The 10,148-nt window shown below is 29.6% G+C and overlaps 1 long non-coding RNA gene across 1 annotated transcript; it reads right to left on the bottom strand.

Annotated features, from left to right (window-relative positions):
* Positions 1–223: 223 nt before the first annotated feature.
* LOC126892078 (uncharacterized) lies at positions 224–3,331 on the bottom strand. Its single transcript, XR_007700668.1, has 3 exons — positions 2,532–3,331; positions 1,644–1,801; positions 224–404 (listed from the first exon to the last, which is right to left on the bottom strand). It is a non-coding gene; the product is annotated as an uncharacterized LOC126892078 (long non-coding RNA).
* Positions 3,332–10,148: the final 6,817 nt, after the last annotated feature.

Here is a 10,148-nt window from a genome sequence, read left to right as displayed (position 1 = left end):
GAAAAACATTTTTTAAGGTCACTTTCTGTTTTTGTACGTATTCTGACTTTTTTGTAGTAAATAGATAGTTGAATTTACTGCAAAACAAGTCAAAAAATATATGAAAACAGGAGGTGGCCGAAACAAGTTTTTAGTCTATCTTACAAATCTCTTGAAAAAAACAGATAGGAGGTATTGTCACATCACTGACGATATGTGGCCATACCAAATAATACATCCTTGATAAATATAAACATTTTTATTGCAAAAAATCTTTACATACATTTTTTAATGTAATTTACTGACATTCCTAAATATTATAAAAAAATGTGTCACATTTGCTTTGTAAACCTTTCTTTTGCTTTTCGTAGCCACATATTCCGTTTCCTTTCTGGTTTTTTGTAGACCACTTCTCTCAGCTGATTCTAAAAGAAAATAAAATAAAAGGTAATTTTTCTATCCTCTACAATTAACAATCAGAAGAAATATTATTTACAGGTAATAATACGCATAAATAATAATAATAAAAAAATAAATATTAAATAATATTTAAATAAATAATAAATAATATTTAATAAATAAAATAATAATAATGAACATTTTGTATTTTGACAACGACATCCGACGTGGAAGTAGAAACCTTAATAAAATTATTTTTTCAAGTAAATTGTGGCTTATTTCCTCATTAGAATAGTTAATTACAAAAAAGCCACAAAGAAATAGATTTTTCACAAACAAATAAGTATTTAGTATTCATTATATTTATTGTTTTTATTATTTACTTTAATGTCCTACTGGTACATTATTTGACAAATAATGACATTTCGAAGTCTGTTAAGTATGATATAACGCCCTTGGGCATTAAATTTAAATAACGACTTAGATACTGTCAAGTTGACAAATATCAACCTAAGTAAAACTATGGTTACCACAATTATGTTACTACTGTTACTGGTAAATGTACTTATTTAAAAACTAATCAATTCAAAATTCATTCAAATTTTTCGCATATAAAGAATAATTTAGTCAGACATTAAACGTTGAAGGCACCACAGGTATTATAATAATAACGCTTTCAGTCAACGTATATCCCTCAGGCCCTTGTTAAAAACACCATTGACCTCAAGCGTTATTATCCTTATAATACCCTTGGTACCTTAATAACTGTAACATAAGATTATACCTTAATTCTTGTTTTCTATTTCTGATGTTTTTATTTATTTACATTGAATATTAATCTGTTTTGTTGTATAATCTACTTCGCAATAATTATGTGATATATTTGACTTAAAATGAATTCAAAAATTTTTTGCAGTTGGGCAACAATGTCAACTTAGATCTCCGATGTAGATAATGAATTACAACAGTATCTATATTGTACAGACTGTATTATTAATTAGGTTATTTATTTATTTATTGAAATATACATCCACCAGGTATAAACCCATAAAGGTGTACATAAGAAAACTACATACATTGACTGAACACTTGATGACAAAATATAAAATAAAATAAAGAATAACCAAAAATGTTTCTGTTGTTAATACACATACACAATAATAAACAAAGACCTTAATAAAGAAAAATAACATGGCATCAATTCGATAAGCTATTGCGTATTTCGCGTTTAAAGATGTTAAAACCAAGAAAAAAAATGCATATACCTGTGTGACATAAGCTATTGGAACAGCACAGTCTCTTAAACGAACAGATGAAAGTGAAGTTCTGTCAATATCTTTTTCTAAAAAGTGTTTTGAACATACTCCTCTATTAACAAATCTGATCTATACTTCATGTCTTCTTCGCAGGATCTTCTGGAAAGCTAAAAATACAAAATATATGCATTACTAAGCATTATTAACAAATTTTAGTTTTAAATAAAAAATATGATTAATGGACTCACAAAATATTATAAAACAGCTTAGAAATTGTTTATTAGTATAGTCGGTTCCCCAAACTCTGACACAACTGGCTAGTGATTTTAGTAGGTAATTTTTTTTGTTTTTGGCCAATTTTGCCAAAATTACAGTAATTATTAACTATTTAGTTATTATTTTTTTTTTTGCCAATTTTACCAAATTGGCAAAATTATTTACTAAAATCACTAGCCAGTTGTGTCTGAGACTCAGTAGTACCTACTGAGACTGAGTTTAGCAAATCAACTATAATATTCTGTGTATTCATTAGTTGGTACTGCATATTATAGTGTGTGGTCTACCATCCTATTTATAAAGGCATACACTAGCAAAAACGCAAAAAGAATTACTTTAGTTTTACAAATCCTATTGTTATTATCTCTATTTACTATTTTAGTTAGGAATAAGCGAAGTTTGTGGCTTATTCACAATTATTATTAAAATAATAAATGGATATGACCAATTATTAACTTATAAAATAAAATAATAATTCTTCTGATTTATGCCTTTTATTCACTTTGTTATATCTATGTTACTTAAAAGATTTTTTATGAATAGTATTATTAGGGTATTAATAGTATTAATTTATTTTCTGAAATACAGGGCATGCCTTCGTTTACATATTTGCATACTAACCTTTTAATAGGGCTTTTCATTCACAGTCATTTGTTTGGAGCTTCTGTCATAATTGAAACGTTATTCCTGCAGATTTTTTTATCTACATTTGTTTCTGCTACTCCAACTGCGTTAAAAACAGGACACCATTTTATTCACTATGTTAATAATACTATTAAAGCTATTATAAAAGTATCCGAATTAAAAAAATATTCTTAAAAAGCACAAATAATACAAACGATCCACCCACCGCAAATCAAGGCTTAGCAAGGTGGCCAAGATGAAGATGCCAAGATGGCCGAAGCGAGGTCGTTGGTTGGTCGTTTCGTTTTTAGTCACGTGATGCCCTCTCAAGCGCCATGCACAAAAATATATGCACGGCGAATTTGAAAATGAACGCAAAAGAAATAAATATAAATGCCTCTCTTGGGTTTTGCATAAGTTATAAGTATTTTTTTTATTAACAAAATCGCATTCCAAATTGAATATTCGCGAACAATAATTTTTATTACATTTGTATGTTTATAATATTGTATTAATTGAACTTGGGAAACTCTTTAAATTTGACATATTATTGCACTGTAGGCCTAAAGTGTCACTTAGTTTGTCTGGTATGTTATAAGTAATGTTGTTTCTGTTACACGTATGTATTATTTCGCAACTTAAAATATAGGAACATTGGTAGTATGTTCACAGAATGTCTTATGGTAACATTCCAGGAATAATTTAAACAGATGTTCACCGAATGTTCCCTAAATGTCCAGGACATTCAAATATTGATAGAACTTTGGTAGTACATTCCTGGAATGTTGTGTGTTGTTAGGGAGTGTATTCGGAAATGAGTAATTTATAATTCTTAGGTATAGTCATTAAAAATTAAAAATGATTACAATAAGCATATTTTTAAACAAATATGTAATGTATATACTGTGAACGCATACCTAAGCATGTCCACCCTCGTATAATTATAAAATCGGTTGCAGATAACGGATTCTTCGAAAATCTCTCGAAAATAGCGCGCCCAGCAAAACTATATTAATTTGCCGAAAATATAAATGTATTATGTTCAAACGATTGCTGATTGCTGACCACGAAAAAAGAACACCCTTTGCTTATTAATTATTATTAGTCATTAGTGTATTTTGTCTATCGATGCAAGTAACATCTCTAATACTGATTCGTACAGATCTTAGTTTGTAAATTGTTAGAGTGATTAATATTATTTTGAGTTTATTCTTCTTTTTTATATTAATATAGTTTGTGATTTACGAAGAGTTATAAAATGTCAAATAAACGAAAAGAAGCTTCTACCGAGAACTTGAAAAGTAAAAAATTCAAATGTCGCAATATAGCTGATTATTTTTTTAAAAGTCAACGTAATTTGGGTGATAGTGATAATATTAATAGTAATGAAGATAATAAATATGTACAAGGTACATCTTATCAGATAGATCATTCTATGAGACCTACTGATCTTGGATCAAATTTAAGTTCTGAGAGCATTCAAAACAAGTCATGCGATTTTTCAGTGCGTCCGATACAAATCAACGATGATGCAGTAAATCCCAATTCTACTTTCGAGAGTTTTATGGAAAAAGGTATGTCTTATATGCATGAAATGTATGTCTTATATATTATATAAGTTATAAGTTTATTCTATATCACGTTTGACAGACGTGAGTATTTATGCACGAGTACGATAGATAGTCATTTATGTCGCGGGATGCAATCATCCACATATAAAATTATGGTAATGAATTAAATTTTAAACTTCATATGGGAAAGTACATCATGTGACACCTCATTTAAAAGCTTTTGAGATAGTGATTACAAAAATGTATAGGTAATACTTGTGCAAAATCTCGGTCCAATGCTTTTTAAATGCATTCATTTTTTTATAATCCTGAGAAAACTAATAAGTATTTTTAAAAAATTTAAACACAAAATGCAAGATTACATTATTACCGAGGGACAAAAGTCCCTGAAAACTTCTATAATGTTTATTTTAATAAGTTACAGGGGTGAAAAAGAAGAGAAAATTGAGTATGATTTTTAATTTCAAATACCTATATCATTCACAAGAAACCTTTTGTTTATTCTAATGGGCTTTCGGCCCTCGGTAATAATGTAATATGTATTTTATTCTGCCTTTAAATTTTTCAAAAATTCTCGTATTAGCTTTCTCAGGATTCGAAAAAAATGAATGTGTTTAAAAAGCATTTGACCAAAATTTTGTGCATGTAGGTATTATACATTTTTGTAATCAGTATTTCAAACGCTTTTAAATGAGGTGTCACATGACATGATGTTTTTTCCCATTACGAAATAACATTAAAACTATTTCGACATGAATTTGTTTGCATTGAAAAAGGTAAAGTAGTTTTGATTTTTTGAAAATTACATTCGTTTAATTCATTACTACATTTCCGAAACTACTGTAAGTTGTTAACTTATAAAGTCTCATTTCGTAGGTTTTTTAAATTTTAATGATAATTTACTACATATTATATCTATTTTTCTTTCATCAACTTTATGTATTATGTATATGGTGTCCCAACCCAAAATTAGCGGAACCGTTGAATATTTCGCGAAATGAAAATCGAATCGAAAAAATGAAAAATATGTGTTAAATAATTTTTAAAAATCTATCAAATGATACCAAACACGACCCCCCACTCGACCCCCTGAAAGTGGGATGGGGGTAACTTTAAAATATTAAATGGAGACCCTCAGTTTTAATTGCCGATTTGGATTCCTTACATAAAAGTAAGCAACTTTTATTCGAGACATTTTTCGAATTCTGGATAGATGGCGCTATAATCGGAAAACCATTAATCGTGATACCATAGGTAATTTATAGAAATGGTTTAATATCTCTAAAATCACTCTCAAATGAAAAATCAAAAAACACAAGTTTAATATGTATTTTCCAAAATCCTATCGAATACCACTAAACACGATAGGATGTCATTCGGGAGGTTTTTGAAAAATATTAAACACGTGATGTTTAGTTTTTCATCTGGAAGTGTATTGTTCAAGAAAGACTATTTCTATATTATTATATTTCTATATTCTATATATTATAGCGCCATCTATCCAGAATCTGAAGAAATGTCTCGAATAAAAGTTGCTTACTTTTACGTAAGAAGTTCAAATCTGCAATAAAAACTGGGGGTTTCCATTTACGATTTTAAATTGAGCCCCCACCACACCTCCAGGGGGTGGAGTAGGGGGTCGTATTTGGTGTCATTCTTTTCCATTCTTTCCTCCTTGCTGCTTTATTTTTCCAATTTGTAATTTTAAGTTCTTCTGTCTCTTTAAACACCTTTCTTCCATCTGGTTTTCGGTCTACCTTTCTCCTTCTTTCCTGCTAGGCTATACCTCCCGTTAAAATTCTTTTGGGAAGCCTCGTGTTTGGCATCTTTTGGATATGTCCCAAGCTCCCAAGCATCTCAGTTTTTGTGATTTTATGATCCCTGCTATATTCGGTTCTCCATAAATCGTCTCCAGTTCTACATCTAGTCTTCTTATCCGCATTCAATTCCATACCTTTCCTTTAAATATTTTCCTGAGGACTTTTCTTTTCCACAGTTTCAGTATGGCTTGTTCGGATTTGTTCATCGTCCATGCTTCACTGGAAAATAATACTATACGTTTTATCACTGTCTTTCTGTCTTATATATTCTTATCTTAACCCTTCTAGATATGTTCTTACTTCTTAATAAGTTGTTTAGAGCAAAGATACAACCAGTCATAATTCTTGCTTGGATTTGTTCGTTCGTATTTGGTATCCTAGTGAATATCGCTCCTAGATCTTGGAATCTTTCTACTTCTTCGTATTTACCTATTTTTTCTACTGTGCTTATCGTCAGCTATTGTCCTTGTATCTTTTCTCGTTCTGTCCATTCCGTATATTTTCTTGGTTTATGCATATCCTTTTATTTCTCGCCTCTAGGTTTTTTAGTATTTCTTTTATTTCTTGTTTACTTCTGGCTATCAGTACTATGTCATCAACGAACGCCAAGCATTGGTGTTTTCGTTCATATACAAGTTCTGTCCTGTTAACTTCACCTTCGACTTCTCTAATGACAATTTCAAGAAGGATACTGAACAACAATGACGACAGTGGGTATCCTTGTCGCACCCCTTCACTGACCTTAAACTTATCTGTTTCCTTTTTCCTTTCCATCTATTTTAATCCTATTCTCTGTTTCTCTGAGTGTCACTTTTATCATTTGTATTAATTTTTCACTAATTCTAATTTCGCATATTGCCTTGTATATTTTTTTTCGTTTTACCCTGTCCCAAGCTTGTTTCAAGTCGGTGAATAGGGCCACTGTATATTCTCCGTATTCGTAGCTTTACGCTTGTATTTCACGTAGCAGGAAAATTTGATCCACTGTGCTGCGTCCTCTTCTGAATCCACATTGATATTTCCCTATGTCATTATCTATCTTTTGTGTTATCTTGTCTTTTATATGTACTGCAAGTATTTTATATGCAACGTTTAGTAGCGCTATTCCCCTGTAATTATGGCATAAACTTTTGTCATTTCGTTTCTTTTCATCAAGTTAAGGTCCAGGATAACAAAAGTGTCAAAAGTAGTATACATGCCTCCCTTAGAAAGATCAGTTTATGAGTTTCTCGAATTTCTTCAATTTTCGCTATAAGGTATTTCTTTATATCTCAAGAATTACTGCATGGATTTTAATTTAGAAAGTCTCATTTTGTTTTTTTGAAACCCTTCAATCATATGTGTAAATATTTTATGTTTAAGCGAAAATATATCAAAAAATATCGATTTATCGTTTTTTTTTTTTTCGACAAATGTGTATACAAACATATCTCCGAAGTTTGATGATAAATTTTAACGCGCAAAATCTTATTTGGTTTGTTTTTTGGAGTTGTTGGTGTATACCTTGAAAAATTTGGGTGTACCTCCCAAATTTTTTTATATCGAAAAATATTACAATTTTATGTTTTTAGATTCTTTTTTTTTGTTGATAATTTCACATGTCATTTTCTGTTAGTGCATCAACTCAAGAATTTTTAAAAATAAGACTTTTTACGTTAAAATTGATAAATAAATTTTAGAGATATACATATTTCCATACTGTCCAAACGTTTTACTAAAAAATGAAAAAAATTATTTTTTTAAACTTTTTGGATCAACATTAAGAATATTTAAAAATAAATAAAATGAGACCCTCTAAATCAAAATCGATGAAGTAGTTTTGTATATACGGTTGTATACGAAAAATCATATTAATAAATATTTAAAAAAAATTATTAAAATATTGAAAATATCAAATTTCAATTTAATTGTGGCTTATTTCCCATCTAAATAGTTAATCATAAAAATGCCACAAGGAAATAGCTTCAGAACAATATCAAGACTTACTTAAAATATCCTGACAAATTCCAGAAATAAGTTTGTTCAACTGAATAATTGTCAAAATTAAAAAATTAATATTTTCGAAAACAAATTTTAAAATTTAAGAAAAATATTAACATTTTTTTTAATATAAAGAAATTATAATACTGGAATTTAAAACCTTAACAAAACATTGAAAATATTAAAAATTTCTTAAAATATATTGATGTATTTCAGAAATATGTTTGTATACCTAGATAATAATTCCCAAAATGAAAAATTTATATTTACCAATATAAATTTTAAAAAATTTATAAAAATATTTACTCAAAAAATTTTTTTTTTCAATAATAAAGAAATTTTGATACTTGAAGAGGAAACATACTGCCAATTCATTAGTAACAGTTTTTTGTTTTCCATTCTTATCATGCCTTGACCTAAAGTCGTCGCACAAAACGGTAAAAAACAAAAAAAAAATAGTATATTATGCTTCAGGGAAGTAAATGAAGAATACGAGAAATTGCAGCCTTATCGCCCGAGGCGTAGCCGAAGCATACCTGCATTTCCAGCATTCTTTATTTGTACTTTTTTCGTAGATAATATGCTATTTACCTCCCTAATATAATAGCATACCATTTTAAACTACTTTTTTGGAATATTCACTTCCGAATACCTCCCGAATACATAATATTACATCATTTCAATTTCAGATATATTGACAACCGCAATTCTACACAAACTTCCACAAAAACATACTCAGATGACTATCAAAATTTGCAAATGTGTTTAGATGAGGACGATGAACGTTAGTGAAAAGACGAGTGCACCAAACCTTGTTTTAGATATTGGAAATTATATTGGTTTTAAAATCGATGACTTAACAAAAAAAGGAATTTTACAAAATCATTGGGTTCCTCCAAAAAATTATCAGTTCCCTTATTCGATGCAGATGAAGAATGGCGTAGAAGGTAAAAGATATGCTAGTCAGAAGCATTTAGATCAATATAAATGGCTTGTATTGTCCGAAGCGAAAAAAGGATATTTTTGCAAATATTGTGCATTATTTCTGAATGTTGGAGGTAATCACAAAAATGTTCATGTGAAAAAATTAGTGTCCGAACCATTATGTAAATTTACGAAGCTTTTTGGAAAAGACGGCTTTCTTGATAATCACGCATCACGTGATTATCACATTCAATCTCTGATGTCTGCGAAACAATTCTTAAAATTTATTGAAAATCCTAATTTAGATATTGTTAACCAAGTCCATAATGAGAGGTTGAAACAGGTGTTGGAAAATCGAAAACGTTTAAGACCAATAGTTGAATGCATAAATTATCTTGGTAGGCAAGGTATATCTTTTCGAGGTCATCGTGACGATGGACAATTAAACATTAATACTGTTGCTAGCCCTATCAATGAAGGAAACTTTAGAGAATTACTAAAGTTTCGAATTCAAAGTGGAGATTTAGAATTGAAAAATCACCTCGAACAATCTTCAGCTCTAGCAACTTTTATAAGTAAGACCTCACAGAATGAGCTTATTAATAGCTTTGGAGAAGAAATATTAGGTGTAATAATAAGTCGAATCAAAGAAGCTAATTTTTACAGTATAATATTTGATGAGACTACAGATATTGCTCATATCTCTCAAATGACATTGGTAGCAAGATATTTATACAAAGGCAAAGTTAGAGAGGATTTTATTAAATTCATTGATCTCTATAATGAGATAAAAAATTCAAATAAAACTGATTGTGAAGCAGAGAATGAAATTAAAGAAACAGGTTACAACTTAGCTCAAGTTGTATTAGAAACTTTAAAAAAATCAACTTTAGAAGTTAAGAATTGTGTAGGCTTGACTACAGATGGCTGCTCTGTAATGGTTTCTGAAACTGTTGGTGCAGTGGTTACCTTCAAAAATGAAGCTATTAATGCCGTTTATTCACCATGCTTTAACCATATTTTAAATCTTTCGATTGGTAAATCTTCATCAGTTCAATCTGTCAGAAATGCGATTGGAACGATGAAAGAAGTAATTTCTTTTTTTAAAACTTCGGCAAAACGAAATATAGCTCTTAAGAATATGATGGGACATCAGCTTAGTGGTTTGTGTGAGACGAGATGGGTTGAACGTCACAACGGAGTTCTTCAATTTCGAGAATCTCTGCCAAAAATTCACGAATGCCTTGACGCTGTATCTTCGTGGAGTGACTCACAGACTTCTGCAAAGGCAAAGATATTAATATCTGCAACATCTGAAC

Source organism: Diabrotica virgifera, chromosome 9 (assembly GCF_917563875.1).
Source record: "Diabrotica virgifera virgifera chromosome 9, PGI_DIABVI_V3a".
In the NCBI taxonomy this organism is placed as follows: domain Eukaryota; kingdom Metazoa; phylum Arthropoda; class Insecta; order Coleoptera; family Chrysomelidae; genus Diabrotica; species Diabrotica virgifera.
Note: the sequence above shows the minus strand (reverse complement) of the source record. Positions and strands in the feature narration are given on the sequence as shown.